This window comes from Loxodonta africana, chromosome 16, assembly GCF_030014295.1.
Source record: "Loxodonta africana isolate mLoxAfr1 chromosome 16, mLoxAfr1.hap2, whole genome shotgun sequence".
In the NCBI taxonomy this organism is placed as follows: domain Eukaryota; kingdom Metazoa; phylum Chordata; class Mammalia; order Proboscidea; family Elephantidae; genus Loxodonta; species Loxodonta africana.
In genome coordinates this window covers 38,932,786-38,952,728 of record NC_087357.1, presented here as the reverse complement: position 1 = coordinate 38,952,728, position 19,943 = coordinate 38,932,786, and the positions used below count along the sequence as shown (strand labels likewise).

General features: G+C 38.8%; 1 pseudogene; it reads right to left on the bottom strand.

The window, feature by feature from the left end:
* Nucleotides 1-9,235, bottom strand: part of LOC100672893 (cytochrome P450 2C9-like) — a 125,976-nt pseudogene extending 116,741 nt beyond the window's left edge.
* Nucleotides 9,236-19,943: the final 10,708 nt, after the last annotated feature.

The window sequence follows — 19,943 nt, the reverse complement described above, 5'->3', positions numbered from 1 at the left end:
AGTCTTAAACGCTAGCAAGTGGCCATCTAAGATGCATCAATGAGCCTCAACCCACCTGGATCAAAGGAGAATGAAGAACACCAAGGACACAGGGTAATTATGAGCCCAAGAGACAGAAAGGGCGACCTGAACCAGAGACTACATCATCCTGAGACCAGAAGAACTAGATGGTGCCCGGCTACAACCGATGACTGCCCTGACAGAGAACACAACAGAGAACCCCTGAGGGAGCAGGAGAGCAGTGAGAGGCAGACCCCAAATTCTCATGAGAAGACCCGACTTAATGGTCTGATTGAGACTAGAAGAACCCCGGTGGTCATGGCCCCCAGACCTTCTGTTGGCCCAGGACAGAAACCATTCCTGAAGCCAACTCTTCAGACATGGATTGGACTGGACAATGGGTTGGAGAGGGGTGCTGGTGAGGAGTGAGCTTCTTGGATGAGGTGGACACTTGAGACTATGTTAGTATCTCCTGCCTGGAGGGGATGTGAGAGGGTAGAGGGGGTTAGACGCTGGCAAAATGCACACAAAAAGAGAGAGTGGAAAGAGAGAGTGGGCTGTTCTCATTAGGGGGAGAGTATTTGGGAGTATGTAGCAAGGTGTATATATATTTTTGTGTGAGAGACTGACTTGATTTGTAAACTTTCACTTAAAGCACAATAAAAATTATAAAAAAAAAAAAGACCAAGCCTAAATAAATGAAAAATATCTCAGATGGCCCTTAAGCTCCATTCTCATCATATAGAGTGTCCTAAAGATACCGGGACAATTTCCCTAATTATCTGCATTCCATCCTGTTGTGACTCATAATCTACCCACCTGAGCAGATCAAACTTTCCATGCCAGCATTTATGTTTACAGCTTACCTGAAAGACACTAACAGCAATTCCCTATCTGTCCAAATTCATGTTTAGAAACACTCAATGAAGACTTTGCCTTTTCATCTCTTTTATCTTTTTCACACTACACACTTTTCATCCCTTGAATACACTACTGAACTCATCTGTAATGCCTTTTCCTGACCTGCCCTGAAAATATATTGAGATCTACACCAAACCTCAGCACACACAGAAAGTTTACCTAGGCCAAGCCTTTCCTTCTCACTGTGGGAAATGATCATTGGCATCTTCATTTGGTGGCATGGTATTTCCTATATTTTAGCTTATTTGTAATTGATTCTATTTCACCTGAGATGTGTTTGGTTTCTCTTCTGGTGGATTATTATTACCTAAAGAACAGGATCTATGTACTCTATTTGACAATTCAATTTTAAATTATTCCATGATGCTCAGTGCAGATCAATGCACATATAGGTACAAAAAGTGGCAGTCAAGCATTTCTGGCCTGACCATTTAACCATCCCTATTTTTTTTTTTTATTAGGGATAGTGTTACTGGGTATTAAGTACAGAACTATTCAATGAAACACAAACTGCACAAGCAAACAAATAACTGAGCTGCTTCTAACATCTTACCTGTTCCATTTTGACCAGGAAACAATCAATGAAGTCCTGAGGGTTGTTAATGTCCAAGGATTCTTGATGTTTTTTCACTTTCTTCAAAACACAAATCTTTAAATAAGCATCATTATTAAGAAATTTGTTATGACTCCCTGGGAAATAATCAATGAGCATGGGGAATGTATTGCAGATCTACAAGAGAAAAAATTATTAAATAAAAATCTTTTAATGAAGACATATGCATGATATGTCAACTCCTAGTTAAAACTGGAGCTATAAGGATGAATAGAAAATGGTCTCCATTTGGAGGGTGACCTTCTTGCTGTGCACATAAAATAATTCTCTATGTTTATAGAAAGATTTGAGGGAGAAACCTGACCAGATGATCAAAGATGACAATCATTTCTGATACATATGTATTATTCCTACAGTATAAAATCATATTTATATCAATCTTCTAATTTTTTGTATCAATTCTCTTCTACAACTTTAAAATACATATGGCATGAATTACTATGATTCATATCTTATAGGTAAGAACAGAGAAAGTTAAAGAGTCTGAGCAACCTGATTGATGTAGAGCACAAAGCTAGTTGTGGCTGCTTCTACTTCTATCAAGATGACTCAGAAATAGAATTGGGGTTTTAATGGGTGGGGCTTGAAGATAACAAGACACCCAACTCAACATTTTGTGGATAAACACCTGTGCACCAGAGCAGCTAAGTGAGTTTTCTAAGATCACACAATTATCATCTAGGCAGAGTGCAGGACATGGCAGCTAAGCAGAGGATAAAAATGTGACAATTGTTTATAGTTTATACCCTGTAAACCCCAATCATTTTGTCATCTAGGATCCCAACTGAAGCATCAACAAACCTTTCCTTAGTAACATCTGTGGTCCTAAATATTCTGTCTCCTTGATATGGCAAGTTAGAGTATTTCTGCCTAGTTATTTGATACATTAGTCATTAAGTATTGATTGGAGGACAAGCCTCAGAGGTCATGGAAGCCACAAGGGCCTTGGATTTCCACTGAGTGCAATGTGCATAATTTTGGGGAAGTCATTAAACACTTCATGGAAACTGGGCTTTGGGTTTAGGGGAAAAACCACTGTGCGGGGAGCCAATGGGCTTGAAAAGAACTCTATTAAGGATTCATTTTCTTCTGTGTAAAATCAAAGTCTTGGCTATATTTCTCAGATGTTCACTCCACGTTGCTAAACTCTGGCCAGGATTTTTGTGTTCGAACATTCATTTCACAGCTTGGTCCATTAAAGAATTCTGCACTTCTCAGAGAAAGGATCTTGGCCTCACCTGCATCCACAGGGAGCTCAGAATCTGTGTGTTTTCATTCAATTTTCCTAATAAGTTAAGAAAATCCTGATCTGTATAATCAAAACGATTCTGGAAAATAATGGAGCAGGTCACATTGCACGGAGCACAGCCCAGGATGAAAGTGGGATCACAGGGTGAGGCTAAAAAGTTGGAAACATTAAAAAAAAAAAAAAAAAAAAGCATTAAAATATACTTATATTTAGAAATTTTGGAGCAATATCTGCCTACACATTCTCTTGTCAGCCAAATATTGAGCATGCCTTCAACTAACATATCACTTTTCTCTTCAAACCGAATTGACCATTCCATAGTTTAATAATGATGTTCCCAATACTCCATTCACTTTCCTTGTACTTATTTACACCATACCATTCTAAATCAAGGTGCCTGTAATTTTGGAGGGTAAAAGAAAAAAAAAAAAATAAAGACATAATTTTTTTAAAGTACCTAATTATTCTCTTTGAAATTCTAAACAACAAAGACATCACTTTGATGACTGAGGAAAGTCTGATCCAAGCCATGGCCTTTTCAATCACCTCATATGTATGTGAAAGCTGGACTATAAAAAAAATAGACTGGAGTACTGATGCATTGAAAATGGGGTGTTGGAAAACAATATTGAATATACTATGGAGTGCCAAAAATACAATCAGGCATAAAAGAAATACAACCGGAATGCTCCTTAGAGTGATGATGGCGAGAATTTGTCTTGCTTACTTTATACATGTCATTAGGAAAGACCCATTGCCGTCTAGTTGATTCCGACTTGTAGTGACCCTACAGGACAGAATAGAACTGTTCCATAGCGTTTCCAAGGACAGGCTGGTGGATTCAATCTGCTAACCTTTTAGTTATCATTCAAGCTCTTAACTACTGCACCACCAAGGCTCCTCATCAGGAAACACCAATCTCTAAATAAAGACATCATGTTTGGTAAAGCAGACGGTCAGCAAAAATGAGGAAAACCCTCAATGGGATGTACTGACACACTGGGCAAGTTTTCATTCTGTTATACACGAGTTGCCAACATTAACAACAACGATAATCTAAGTTATGATTGTAGAATCACATCTGTCTGCAAAGCCTGCCTACAATTAAGCATTGATAAGGGAAAGGAGAAAATAGTTCGGGACCTCAACACTTCTTATACATAATGAATAGTTAAGGAACCACATGTAGAACAAGCAGAGGGAAAGATTAAAGAGAGTGTTTATAGGTGAACTCGGGTATTTAAAGGAACAAATGTAAAAAGTAAAAAACCTTCCTTGCAGTGTGAGTAGGAAGGTTAACACAAGCAAACAGAAATTCTAAGAAGACAGTTTGCCTAATAAAAATAAAATGAGAAATTTTCATTTCATACTTAAATGATATGCAGAGCAAAAAAATGAAAAAGGTAAATCAATAAATGGAATTTTTTTATTTCTTTCTTTCAGTTGGGGAAAGGGGTAACCTTTCTTGCTCTAAGAACTAGTATCTATGATCTGCAATCAGGAGGCCTGGTTGCACAGTGGTTAAGTGCTAACTCATCTACTAACAGAAAGTTCAGTGGTTTGATTCCACCAGCCACTCTGTGGGAGAAAGATTTGACAGTCTGCTCCCATAAAGAGTTACAGCCTTGCATTGTTCAAAATAGCAAAACATGGAATTAACCTAGGTGCTCATCAACAGATAAATGGACAAATTATGGTACATACACATGATGGAATACTATGCAACAATAAAGAACAATGATGAATCCAAAAAACATCTCACAACATTCATGAATCTGGAGGTCATTATGCTAAGTGAAATTAGTCAAACACAAAAGGACAAATATTATATGAGACCACTTTTATGAAAACTCAAGAAAAGGTTTACACATAGAAAAAAAAATCTTTGATGGTTACGAGGGAGGGGTAGGGCAGAAAGGGGAAATAACTAAGTAGATAGGACACAAGCGTTAACTTTGGTGAAGGGAAAGACAACACACAATGTAGGGGAAGTCACCACAACTTGACCAAGGCAAAGTCATAGACACTTCCTAGAAACATCAATCACCTTAAGGGACAGAGTAGCAGGGGTTGGGATCTGGGGACCATAGTCTCAGGGAACATCTATGTCAATTGGCATAACATAGTTCGCAAAGAAAATATTCTTCTTCCTACTTTGGTGAGTAACATCTGGGATCTTAAAAGCTTGCAAATGGCCATCTAAGATACATCTTTTGCTCCCATCCTGTCCGGGGCAAAGGAGAAAGAAAAAAAACAAAGACACGAGGAATATATTAGTCCAAAGGATAATGGACCACATGAACCACAGCCTCCACCAGCCTGAGACCAGAAAAACTAGATGGTGTCCAGCTACTACCACTACCCGCTCTGACAGGGATCACAATAGAGGGTCCCAGACAGATCAGGAAAAAAATGTAGAATAAAATTCAAATTCACAAAAAAAGACCAGACTTACTGGTCTGACAGAGACTGGAGGAACCCCTGAGATTATGGCCCTAGGCACCCTGCTAACTCAGAACTGAAGTCACTCCCAAAGTCTACCTTTCAGCCCAAAATTAGACAGGCCTATAAAACAAACAATAACACATGTGAGGAATGTGCTTCTTAGTTCAATCAAGTGTACAAGATCAAATGGGCAACACCTTCCCCAAAGCAGAAAGGCGCAGGGAACCCAGGATGAAAAGAGGGAGAGTGGTGACAAACTACAGAATTGCAACCAATGTCACAAAACAATTTGTGTATAATTTTTGAATAAGAAATAAACTTGCACTATAAACTTTCACCTAAAGCACAATAAAAATTAAAAAAAAAAAAGAGTTCCTTAAGAGACAAAAAAAAAAAAAAAAAAAAACAGCCTTGGAAACCCCTTGTGTCTCTATAAGTAGGAATCAACTTGATGGCAGTGGCTTTTTGGATTCACCTCCAATCAGCCCCATAAAATGAATTTTTTGCCAGGTTTGCCTCTTGTGAAGTTGTGGGATATCACTCTATATAATCAGTTACAGAAGAACTGTCATAAAGCCAAAAACCAAGTCCGTTGCCGTCGAGTCAATTCTGAAATATAGCGATCCTATAGGACAAAGTAGAGCTGCCCCATAGGGTTTCCAGTGACTGGCTGGTAGATTCAAATTGCTGACCTTCTGGTTAGCAGTTGAGCTCTTAACCACTGCACCACCAAAGATCGAACTATGTTATAACAAATTTGAAAAATTTGACAGTCAGTTAGGTCAAGTCCACCATTTTATAGAGGAAATGTTTTACTAGTTTTTGGATGAGGATTTGTAAAATGAAATCCAATCAAATGAACTATAAATTTTATATGTAAAAAGTCTGCAAATTTCATATCTATAGATGTTAACTAAGGGTAAATTGAAACAAAAGTGTTGTGAAGGAATAATGGAGCATCAAATAACAGGAAGCCTGTGCACCTAGCTTCTCCTGTACCATCTGAAACTCAAAGTTCTGCAGGGATCTAAGCTTTCAGAAAAGTTTTTTTTAGCTTGGTGTTGGGGATATTTGGGAATCTTTTGAGATATATTTGTGTGTGGACCAAAGCTAAAATCTAATTTTCAATCTTTACTTTCCCTTCATTTGAAAGCAGGAATTAAAATCCAGGATAACTTGGAATCAAATCTGAAAACCACTCTTATTGTGACATATGTTTTATAGGTCAGAAGTGCTGGCAATGGGACATAAATAATTATCATAAATGTTCTAACCCAAAATCTAATTATAGGGTGAAAAAAGGATAAGCAATGACAAACAGAGCCAACTTATCATTAGAGAAGATAGAGCAAAGAGTTATTAATAATAGTTGAAATCTACCTAATTAATTTTATAAACTGGGATTTGTGTGTTTTGCAGAATTGTGCCATACCATACATTTTCTAAAAACACAAATATCACAAGAGTTAGTAGAAAGTAACATTAAGTAATTTATGTTGATAGTTTTAAAATAGTCCTGTGTTTACAGGGAATCACAATTGATGAGAGTTGCACTAAGAGATGCCAAGGCAATGAAAAGAGCCCTGGTGGCACAGTGGTTAAGAGTTCTAACCGAAAGCCCAGCAGTTTGAATCCAGCTTGGAAGCCCTATGCGGCAGTTCTACAGTGTCCTATGGGGTCGCTATATGTTGGAATCTACTCGATGGCGCTGGGTTTGGTTTCTTTCTTTTTTTTTTTTAGGCAATGAAAACCATAGAGGAGCATTATGCCTGGTCAGAACTGCAGCCCTGGGCCTTGGCAGAAACCCTCAGACATGTCAGGGAGGCTGACCATAACAGGGATTCCAATAAAGTAAAAGCAAAAAAACCCTTGCTTCATGGTCCACAGGGGTGTGATGAGGTCATGCCCACAGTGTCCACTTGACAAGTATCCCCCAGTGAAATGTTCTGGACTAGGTAATCCACAACTATGGTGGGGCAAAATATTGCTTTTTAACTCTAAGAAAATGAGACTCAAAACCTTCTGTCTTCATAACTTTCTCATTTAAGATGAACAACAACAACAACAAAAAAGCCTGGAAAGAATGAGACTAAAAGGGCTTTTTTACCCAAACTGTGCACAATCATGCACCCACACACACAGCATAGATACACAAACACCCCCCTTGCTCTCTGCTTCAAACCCTCCCTCCTCTGCCTGTGGGATGATAGGCCCTACCCCCAAAGAAAAACTGGGCCTCCCCTGAAATGTTTCCGAGGACCGCATTACAGAAGAGACAGGTCTGCTAAGGTCAGTGATAGAGTAAAGAATCACCCACCTTTGGTTTTTCTCAACTCCTCCACTAGGTAGCCAGCTTATTCCTGAACGCGATCCTCAATGCTCCTCTTCCCCATCCCAAAATTCCGCAGGGTCATGAGGGAGAAGCGCCCCAACTCCTTCCGTGAATCTCCGCTGCTTAAAAAGACTCCTACCGGAAGGAAGAACAAAAATTAGGAGGGAGTCCTCAGCAAGGAAGAAGACACTGACCTAAGCAGCCACACAGAGATGGGCCTAAGTCTGCCTAAGCAGGTCTTCAGTCTCTGTTTTCCAGTCTCCTCCACTCGCTGTTACCACTGCCTAACCAACCAATGTGAACACCTACCAAAATGTTTATTAGTTTTTTCAGCTATTGCAGAATAACCTCTTCCAGAAAACTCCTCTCCCAGATCAATCAGGGCTTCCTTCATTGCTTCATACGCATGCAACACCACTGTGGGCTTCATGCCAAAATACAGAGTGAACAATGGGCCATAGGCTTTAGAGAGCTGGGAAATGCAAAGTGGATGTAAATATTAGCAAAAGAAGTCACTACTTGATTTATATGCTGTATATTATTCAGACTAATATTGTCATAATATTATTGATGTTTTTGTTATACCACATGCAGCTTCAAATATTTGTAATTTTATACAAACATGATGGTGATATTATAGCTCCCATTTAAGGAGGATTCTGATGTGCCAGGCAATGGGACACACACTTGTTCCACACATTGTTACAGCTAACCTCACATGAACACCGTGAGCAAGTTTACTTACCCCTATTTTACAGAAACGGAAACTGAGATTCGGAGAAGTTCAATTTTGTTTCCAATCTCTCTGCTAATAATTAAAACCAATTGCAGTCGAGTAGACTCCAACTCATAGCTACCCTATAGGACAGAGCAGAACTGCCCCATAGGGTTTCCAAGGCTGTGGTCTTTACAAAGCAAACTGCCACATCGTTCTCCCATGGAGGGACTGGTTGGTTCTAACCACTGACCTTCTGATTAACGATCAAGTACCTAACTACTGTGCCACCAGGGCTCCTTCAATGAATAATTAAGAGACCCAAATTTGAACCTTTGCTTGGTCTATTTCTACTAACCTGGTCAATATTTTACCCCCAATGCCCACCTTTAGACCAGTATCCAGCTGACCATTCTGTAAACCTCTTCCCGTGGGGATTCTATTTAGTAGCACTGTGATGAATACCAGAAATCTAAATTTTTAAAAATCAGCCCATATGATTCCAGTCTTAGCCCTAATCTGAACAAAATACATGGTTTATACCTTAGATGACCCATGAGTGGACTTTCTAATCACAAACCACTTCCAACACCATTTACCTTCAGCCAAAAAAATCACAGCAGAGAACTGTGAAACAATGAAGGGCAGCATTGTTGCTTCCTTTTGCCACTTCACCTCTTCATTGTTTTGATCCTGTGCTACAACGACTGAACCAAATTTTTCTCTTCTCCCAGACTTATTATTTCATTCATTTATTTCTGAGGATGAAAGACCAAAAAAAAGGAACAGAAACAAAAAAAAATCCACAGAGACTATTTTGTATTTTAATACTTTGCTTCTAGGAATACGTTGTATTTAAAAGTAAGGGTTAGTTTACTTACTGCAAGCCACTGGCTGAGCATAAAGCATACTTACATGGCATATGGAATTGCTGAGGTCCTTCATATCTAACTGCAGGATATTTCCAATAATTGGGAGAGGAGTGGGGCCAGGTGGGAGCTTCCCTTTCCCATAGCTCTGTTTCCAGAGTAAAAAGAGAAACAAACTGGAGAGACAGAGCACCAGGACCACAACTGGATCCACTGAAGACTTCTCTTCTTACTCAGGCAGCTACGGGCTTCCGATCCAAAGATTTTAAATACTCCCTGCTGCTTAACCTGTGACTCTGATCAATAGAGTGACCAATCAGGCAGATTTGTGTAATCTGAGTGGATTTTGGCCCACTGATAGAGATAAAAAAACAAAGTGTCGTTTATTCTTGCTTGCTTTCTTTCCAAGGACAAGGCCCCACCCTGGAGGTTTTCATAACCTGTCTAGGGTTGAGCCCAGGTATAGTTTAAAAAAATCGTTTAACAAAACACCAGCTGTGGTTCCAATGTGCAGCCAGGACTGAGAACTGTTGAAGTAAATGATTTGATTAAAAAAAAACATTGCATGGCATTCTGGATTCTCAGACTGATGACAAGTTGGGAATTTATGTCTTTGAGGGAGTCAGAGTGTTGTATGCCTTGTGTATAAAAATGTCCTGCAGTACTTTTTGAATTATTAGAAGATTTTGTTCTTGAAAATGGAAGACTTTTAAGCTATTTTAATGTATTGTACTAACACTCCCTTACCTACACATAAAATACCTACTATAACTCATGTACCTTGAATGACCAAACATATGCCTAGTAATATATGTTAGGTAAATTTACATACCTATTACCATTAAAGTCCACCCTCCCCACAAACCAGGAGAAGGTAGAGTTTTTTTTGTTTTTCAAATGGAAAGGAGGACACTGGGAAGAAGGCCTCCCAGGATCACATGGTTCATATGTGGCAGAACTGGGATTTGAATGAGACCTTCTGATGCTCATGTGGAGCACTATTTCTTACACCACAGCTAGCTCAAGAATAAATTTAGCACAATAGAAAACCCCAAAACATTTGTTACTCTGAATATACTCCCCACTGACTCTGTTCACAAAACTACAAACTTCATATAAATAAATTAAATGCAAGCAGTTGCCATACAGTTGTTCCAGCTCATGGCAATCCCATATGTGTCTGAGTAGAACTGTGCTCCATAGTGTTTTCAACATCTGGTTTTTTGTAAGTAGATCACCAGGCCTTGCTTCCTAGGCACCTTTATGTGGACTCGAATTTCCAACCTTTCAGTTAGCAGTTGAGGGTGTCAACCTTTTGCACCACCCAGGGACTCCTCACATTAAATTGTTGTTGTTGTTGTTAGGTGCCATCGAGTTGGTTCCGACTGATAGTGACCCTATGCACAACAGAACGAAACACTGCCCGGTCCTGCGCCATCCTTACAATCGTTGTTATGCTTGACCTCATTGTTGCAGCCACTGTGTCAATCCACCTTGTTGAGGGTCTTCCTCTTTTCCGCTGACCCTGCACTCTGCCAAGCATGATGTCCTTCTCCAGGGACTGATCCCTCCTGACAACATGTCCAAAGTATGTAAGACGCAGTCTCGCCATCCTTGCCTCTACGGAGCATTCTGGCCACACTTCTTCCAAGACAGATTTGTTCATTCCTTTGGCAGTCCATGGTATATTCAATATTCTTCAACAACACCGCAATTCAAAGGCGTCAGCTCTTCTTCGGTCTTCCTTATTCATTGCCCAGCTTTCACACGCATATGAAGCGATTGAAAATACCATGGCTTGGGTCAGGCGCACCTTAGTCTTCAGGATGACATCTCTGCTCTTCAACACTTTGAAGAGGTCCTTTGCAGCACATTTGCCCAGTGCAATGCGTCTTTTGATTTCTTGACTGCTGCTTCCATGGCTGTTGATTGTGGATCCAAGTAAAATGAAATCCTTGACAACTTCAATCTTTTCTCCGTTTATCACGATGTTGCTCATTGGTCCAGTTGTGAGGATTTTTGTTTTCTTTATGTTGAGGTGTAATCCATACTGAAGGCTGTGGTCTTTGATCTTCATTAGTAAGTGCTTCAACTCCTCTTCACTTTAAGCAAGCAAGGTTGTGTCATCTGCATAACACAGGTTGTTATTGAGTCTTCCTCCAATCCTGATCCCCCATTCTTCTTCATATAGTTCAGCTTCTCATATTATTTGTTCAGCATACAGATTAAATAGGTATAGTGAAAGAATATAACCCTGACACACACCTTTACTGACTTTAAATTAATCAGTATCCCCTTGTTCTGTCCGAACAACTGCCTCTTAATCTATGTAAATGTTCTTCATGAGCACAATTAAGTGTTCTGGAATTTGCATTCTTCGCAGTGTTATCCATAGTTTGTTATGATCCACACAGTCGAATGCCTTTGCATAGTCAATAAAACACAGGTCAACACCCTTCTGGTATTCTCTGCTTTCAGCCAGGATCCATCTGACATCAGCAATGATATCCCTGGTTCCACATCTTCTTCTGAAACTGGCCTGAATTTCTGACAGTTCCCTGTCGATATACTACTCCAGCTGTTTTTGAATGATCTTCAAGAAAATTTTGCTTGCATGTGATATTAATGATATTGTTCTATAATTTCCACATTCAGTTGGATCACCTTTCTTGGGAATAGGCATAAATATGGATCTCTTGCAGTCAGTTGGCCAGGAAGCTGTCTTGCATATTTCTTGGCATAGAGGAGTGAGCACCTCCAGCGCTGCATCTGTTTGTTGAAACATCTCAATTGATATTCCAACAATTCCTGGAGCCTTGTTTTTCGCCAATGCCTTCAGAGCAGCTTGGACTTCTTCCTTCAGTACCATCAGTTCCTGATCATATGCCACCTCTTAAAATGCTTGAATATCAACTAATTCTTTTTGGTATAATGACTCTGTGTATTCCTTCCATCTTCTTTTGATGCTTCCTGCATCATTTAATATTTTCACCATGGATTCCTTCATTATTGCAACTTGAGGCTTAAATTTTTTCTTCAGTTCTTTCAGCTTGAGAAACACCGAGCATGTTCTTCCCTTTTGGTTTTCCATCTCCAGCTCTTTGCACTTTATTTCTCTTGTAATACTTTACTCTGTGTTCTCGAGAGGCCCTTTGAAATCTTCTGTTCAGTTCTTTTACTTCATCAATTCTTCCTTTTGCTTTAGCAGCTCGACGTTTGAGGGCATGTTTCAGAGTCTCCTCTGACATCCATCTTGGTCTTTTCTTTCTTTCCTGTCTTTTCAGTGACCTCTTGCTTTCTTTATGGAGGATGTCCTTGATGTCATTCCACAACTCTTCTGGTCTTTGGTCACTAGTGTTCAATGCATCAAATCTATTCTTGAAATAGTCTCTAAATTCAGGTGGGATATACTCAAGGTCACATTTTGGCTCTCATGGACTTGCTCAGATTTTCTTGTTTCAGCTTGAACTTGCATATGAGCAATTGATGGCCTGTTCCACAGTCAGCCCCTGGCCTTGCTCTGACTGATGATATTGAGGTTTTCCATCATCTCTTTCCACGGATGTAGTCAATTTGATTTCTGTGTGTTCCACCTTGTGAGGTCCATGTGTATAAAAATCACAGTTTATATTGGTGAAAGAAGTTATTTGCAATGAAGAAGTCACTGGTCTTGCAAAATTCTATCATTCAATCTCCGGCATTGTTTCTATCACCAAGGCCATATTTTCCAACTACTGATCCTTCTTCTTTGTTTCCAACTTTCGCATTCCAAATGCCAATAATTATCAATGCATCTTGATTGCATGTTTTATCAATTTCAGACTGCAGCAGCTGATAAAAGTCTTCTATTTCTTCATCTTTGGCCCTAGTGGTTGGTGCGTAAATTTGAATAATAGTCGTATTAACTGGTCTTCCTTGTAGGCGTATGGATAGTATCCTATTACTGGCAGCGTTGTACTTCAGGATAGATCTTGAAACTTTCTTTTTGACCATGAATGCAATGCCATTCCTCTTCGAGTTGTCATTCCCAGCATAGTAGACTATATGATTATCTGATTCAAAATGGCCAATACCAGTTCATTTCAGTTCACTAATGACTAGGATATCAATGTTTATGCGTTCCATTTCATTTTTGACGATTTCCAATTTTCCTAGATTCATTCTTCATACATTCCAGGTTCTGATTATTAATGGATGTTTGCAGCTGTTTCTTCTCATTTTGAATTGTCCCACATCAGCAAATGAAGGTGCCGAAAGCTTTACTCCATCCATGTCATTAAGGTCCACTCCACTTTGAGGAGGCAGCTCTTCCCCAGTCATCTTTTGAGTGTCTTCCAACCTGGGGGGCTCATCTTCCAGCACTAAATCAGAGAATGTTCCACTGCTATTCATAAGGTTTTCACTGGCTAATGCTTTTCATTGCCAGGTCCTTCTTAGTCTGTCTTAGTCTGGAAGCTCAACAGGAACCTGTCCTCCATGGGTGACTCTGCTGGTATCTGAATACCGGTGGCATAGCTTCCAGCATCACAGCAACACACAAGCCCCAACAGTATGACAAACTGACAGACACGTGGGGGCTTCACATTAAACAGAAGCCCATATTTGACTCCACAAATAACAGGGCCACAGGTGCTCAAGATAGGGTTCTCCCCTCTCTATCACTGCAGAGATGAAGTGTGCTCCGCATAATTGAGGGAAGAGCCAGTCTCAGAGCAATTTAGTGGGAAGGGCTTGAGAGTCTATGGTTTCCCCGACCTCCCAGTTACCTCTGGACACAGATGCTTTTTTTGGCCTGTCCTTGTCAGAAATAATGGCATGAGCCTATTGCAGAGCAAGGAAGAAAGACTATAGGAGGAATAGCAGGTGCATACTTTGGTGCAAAAGGGGAGCTGGAACTTCATTAAACAGACCCACAGCTTGGAATGAACACGATGTGCACACACCACGGAACTAAATGGGGGACAATGTTTAGTAGTCATGAGAATCTAAATATAACTGGATTGGCATACACTACTCTACCACTCATGGCAATTCTTGTACAAAGACGTGTTCTATAAAGATACTATCACATTTGTTTGATAGTTATTAGTGTAGTTGTTTTTAAGATCTTTTATTAGGGGTAAATTACTTGGCAACTCAAAATACTTTACCCCTCAGGTTCACAGTGCAGACTGGCAAATTGGAGAGAAGTTTTACACCCATAATATCTCTTTAGATTTCCTCAAAGACCTATGCCTATGCTAAAATGATTCCCCTTTAGAGATGAGGAAGTTGGAACTCGGAGATTCAGTGCCTTGTCCAATGACACACAGTCTGAGCACTGAACACTCAACATTCAGTTCAAGCGGGCCACCAACATTCACTGTGTGTGTACTCTGATGCAATATTTCTTGCTTCACTCTAATCAGTTACTTTCAAAATAAACAATGATTAAGTTAATAATTGTAACACTACTTGATTAAAATGGAAGTCAGAAAAGTTTGATTTTATAAATTTTAGAACTTGAGTGATCCCTGGTCTCCTGCAGCCCTTTGTACAGGACAAAGAGAAGCAGAGATATAGCTGCTTGACTCACAGAGCTCTTACTTGGATAAAATGAACTCCACTGGTCTTTTTAGAGCAATCGTTTTATTCCTGAGAGACAGGTGTCTCTGCTCTGCTCCTCCTTCCTTCTGCTGAGGTTCCTGCCTGGCCCTTTGTCATTTTATAGAATGAGGAAACTGTAGACATTTTAGAGACAGAAGAGATCTTAGATCCAATAGCCTGATCTTTACTTTATTTTTAAGAATAAGCAGTTGGTGGCTCAGTGAGGTGGAATGTCACCAAAGCATCCAGATATCCCCACTCCCAATTGGTGACTTCCCATGTTGAAGAGACTTCCCATCATTGCCCAAATGGATGAAGGGAGGCCATCAGCTCAAAGCCTCCGCACTCACAGGATAAAGCAAAGCTCAGCTTGATCCGGGTTACAGATTAGAACTGTTTCTTTTAAAAACTTTTTTATTGAAGCATGATATCCATAAAGATGCACATGACCTAAATGAACAATGAACATTCTATATAACCAACACACAATCTTTTGGTTTAAGATTCAAAGATTACTGTAATATCATGCAAAAAAAAAAGTGCTTCTTCTACAACTGTTGCCAACTGTTCTCGCCTCCTTCCAGGTATTTTTGTTAAGGGCAATATGTTAATTTTTTATAGCAACAGGTTAAAAATTAGCATAGCAGCAAATATGAAAATACCTCCAGGGAGAGGGAGGGGTTGGCAAACAACGAAGGGCTGCGCTATTTGCATAAAAATACCATATCTCAGGGCAGTAGTTTTGTGGGTTCATTCAACTTCGGTGGCTCCAAAAAAAGGGAACTGTTCTTCATTGTTGTTCTTTGTTGCTGTCAAGTCAACCCACTGCAACCTTACTTACAACAGAATGAAACATTGCTCTGTCTTGCATCATCCTCATGATCACCAGTATTTGGAGTACATTATTTCAGCTACTGTGCCAAGCCATCTCACTGAGGGACTCCCATGACCTCCTTGTCCCTCTACTTCACAGAATATGGTGTCCTCCACTAGCAATTTATCTCTCCTGATGACATGGTCAAAGCGGATGTGTCAGACAATGTTCTGTTGTGATCCATGATATTTTCATTATCAACTTTTTAGAAATAGATCTCCAGGTTTTCTTCCTAGTCGGTTTTAGATTGGAAGCTCCGCTGAAACTTGACTACCATGGATCACTTTTCTGGTATTTGAAATATCAGTGGCACTGCTTCCAGCATCATAGCAACACTTAAGCCACCACGGTACAACAAACTGAAAGATGGATGGTTGGTTATTAATTACAGGAGACGTAATGAAAAAGATAACCAATTTAAATAATTGATCCAGAGCAAGATACCGGATTACAACAAGAAAAAGGAGGTGTGAATGATATTTTATAACAATTGGGAAAACTTATTTAAATATGGGCTGTAGAATAGATAAGATTATTGTATCAGTGATAATTCCTTGAGTGTGAATGCTATTACTGTTATGTAGTAGAAAATCCTTGTTCTTGGATGATACATACTGAAGTATTTAGGTTTTAAGTGTAATAGATAATCACATAGATATGTAGATTTGTAGATATAAAAAGTAGTTATATATACATTTTTACATATATTTTATATAGATATAGATCCATTCCCCCATTCATCTTTCAGTTTGTGTTACTGTGGTGGCTTGTGTTTTCTGTGATGTTGGAAGCTGTGCCACCATTATTTCAAATACCAGCATGGTATCCCATCGGGGACAGGTTTCAACAGTTTCCAGACTAAGACAGACTAGAAAGAAGGACCTGGCAATCTACTTCTAAAAAAAAATAAATAAATGGCCAGTCAAAACCTTATGAATAGCAATGGAACATTGTCTGATATAATGCCAGAAGATGAATCACTCAGAATGGAAGGCACTCAAAACATAACTGGGGAAGAGCTGCCTCCTCAAAGTAGAGTCAACCTTAATGACAAGGAAGAAGTAAATCTTTTGGTACCTTCATTAGCTAATGTGGTACAACTCAAAAAGAGAAGAAACAGCTGCAAACATGTATTAATAATCGGAACCTGGACAGTATGAAGTATGAAACTATGAAAATTGGAAGTCATCAAAAATGAAATGGAACTGTAAAGGTCAATATCTTAGGCATTAGAGAGCTGAAATAGACTGCTATTTGGCCAAAGTCAGAAAATCGTATATGTACTATGCCAAGAATGACAAATGACATCCATCTATCATCAAAAAGAACATTTCAAGATCTATCCTGAAGTACAAAGCAATGACAGGATAATACCCATAGGCCTATAAGGAAGACCAGTTAATACAACTATTACTCAAATTTACATACCAACCACTAAGACCAAAGATGAAGAAACTGAAGATTTTTGCCAACTTCTGCAGTCTGAAATTGATCAAACATACAATAAAGATGCATTCATAATTACTGGTGATTGGGATGCAAAAGTTGGAAACAAAGAAGGATTGGTAGTTGGAAACCATGGCCTTTTGAGAGAAATGACAAGGAGATCACATGATAAAATTTTCCAAGAACAACAACTTCTTCATTGCAAATAAGTTTTTTCAACAACATACACGGTGGCTATATACACTGACTCAACAGATGCAATATAAAGAAATCAAATCTACTACATAGAGACAATAGAGAAGCTCAATATCATCAGTCAACACAAGGCCAGGGGCTGACTGCTAAACAAACCATTAATTGCTCATATGCAAGTTTAAGTGAAACCTGAAGAAAGTTAAAACAAGTTCAAGAGAGCCAAAGTATGATCTCAAGATATCCAAGATCATTTCAAGAATAGATCTGACACATTGAACACTAAGGACCAAAGACCAGATGAGTTGTGGCATAACATCAAGGACAACATACATGAAGAAAGCAAAAGGTCATTAAAAAGACAGGAAAGAAAAACTAATTTACAAAATGCTTAAAGATATCACGAATGAAATTAGGATAAATGCAGAAAAAGCCAAGGAACACACTGATAAAACTGTTGAAGAACTCAAAAAGATTATTCAAGAACATAGTGGAAAAATTAACAAGTTGCAAGAATCCATAGAGAGACAGCATGTAGAAATCCAAAAGATTAACAATAAAATTACAGAATTTGACAACGCAATAGAAAGTCAGAGGAGCAGACTCGAGCAATTAGAATGTAGACTGGGACTTCTGGAGGACCAGGGAAACAACACCAACATAGCTGGAAAAAAATCAGATAAAAGAATTAAAAAAAATGAAGAAACCCTAAGAATCATGTGGGACTCTATCAAGAAGGATAACTTGCGAGTGATTGGAGTCCCAGAACAGGGAGGGGGGACAGAAAACACAGAGAAAATAGTTGAAGAACTCCTGACACAAAACTTCCCTGACATCATGAAAGAAGAAAGGATATCTATCCAAGATGCTCATCGAACCCCATTTAAGATTGATCCAAAAAGAAAAACACCAAGACATATCATCATCAAACTTGCCAAAACCAAAGACAAACAGAAAATTTTAAAAGCAGCCAGGGAGAAAAGAAAGGTTTCCTTCAAGGGAGAATCAATAAGAATAAGTTCAGACTACTCAGCAGAAACTATGCAGGCAAGAAGGGAATGGGACGACATATACAGAGCACTAAACGAGAAAAACTGCCAACCAAGGATCATATATCCAGCAAAACTCTCTCTGAAATATGAAGGAGAAATTAAGATATTTACAGATAAACACAAGTTTAGAGAATTTGCAAAAACTAAACCAAGACTGCAAGAAATGCTAAAGGAGATTGTTTGGCCTGATGACCAATAATATCAGGTACCAGCACAATACAAGGTCACAAAACAGAACGTCCTGATATCAACGCAACTCAAACAGGGAAAGCACAAAAACAAACAAATTAAGACTAATTCTAAAAAATAAATAAATAAACAAAATAATACACACAACAGGAAATCATGGAAATCAATAGCTAAACGATCAAAATAATCAAAAAGAGGGACTAAATATAGGAGGCATTGAACTGCCAGATGGAGAGTGATACAAGGCGAAATAGAAGGATACAAGTTAGGGTTTTACTTAGAAAAATAGGGGTAAATAAAAAGGTAACCACAAAAAGGAATATCAATTCCATAACTCAAGAAAAAAGCCAAGAAAAACGTAACGACTCAATAAACACAAAGTTAAACATTATGAAAATGAGGATCTCACAAGCTACTAAGAAAAACGTCTCAGCACAAAAAAGCATGTGGAAAAATGAAATGGCCAACAACACACATAAAAAGGCATCAAAATGACAGCACTAAAAACTTACTTATCTATAATTACGCTGAATGTAAATGGACTAAATGCACCAATAAAGAGACAGAGAGTCACGGACTGGATAAAAAAACACGATCCATCTATATGCTGCCTACAAGAGACACACCTTAGACTTAGAGACACAAACAAACTAAAACTCAAAGGATGGAAAAAAGTATATCAAGCAAACAATAAGCAAAAAAGAAGAGGAGTAGCAATATTAATTTCTGACAAAATAGACTTTAGACTTAAATCCGCCACAAAGGATAAAGAAGGACACTATATAATGATAAAAGGGACAATTGATCAGGAAGACATAACCATATTAAATATTTACGCACCTAATGACAGGGCTGCAAGATACATAAATCAAATTTTAACAGAATTGAAAAGTGAGATAGACACCTCCACATATATAGTAGGAGACTTCAACACACCACTTTCGGAGAAGGACAGGACATCCAGTAAGAAGCTCAATAGAGACACGGAAGACCTACTTACAACAATCAACCAACTTGACCTCATTGACTTATACAGAACTCTCCACCCAACTGCTGCAAAATATACTTTTTTTTCTAGCGCACATGGAACATTCTCTAGAATAGACCACATATTAGGGCATAAAACAAATCTTTGCAGAATCCAAAACATCGAAATATTACAAAGCATCTTCTCAGACCACAAGGCAATGAAGCTAGAAATCAATAACAGAAAAACTAGGGAAAAGAAATCAAATACTTGGAAAATGAACAATACCCTCCTGAAAAAAGACTGGGTTATAGAAGACATCAAGGAGGGAATAAGGAAATTCTTAGAAAGCAACGAGAATGAAAATACTTCCTATCAAAACCTCTGGGACACAGCAAAAGCAGTGCTCAGAGGCCAATTTATATCGATAAATGCACACATACAAAAAGAAGAAAGAGACAAAATCAGAGAACTGTCCCGACAACTTGAGCAA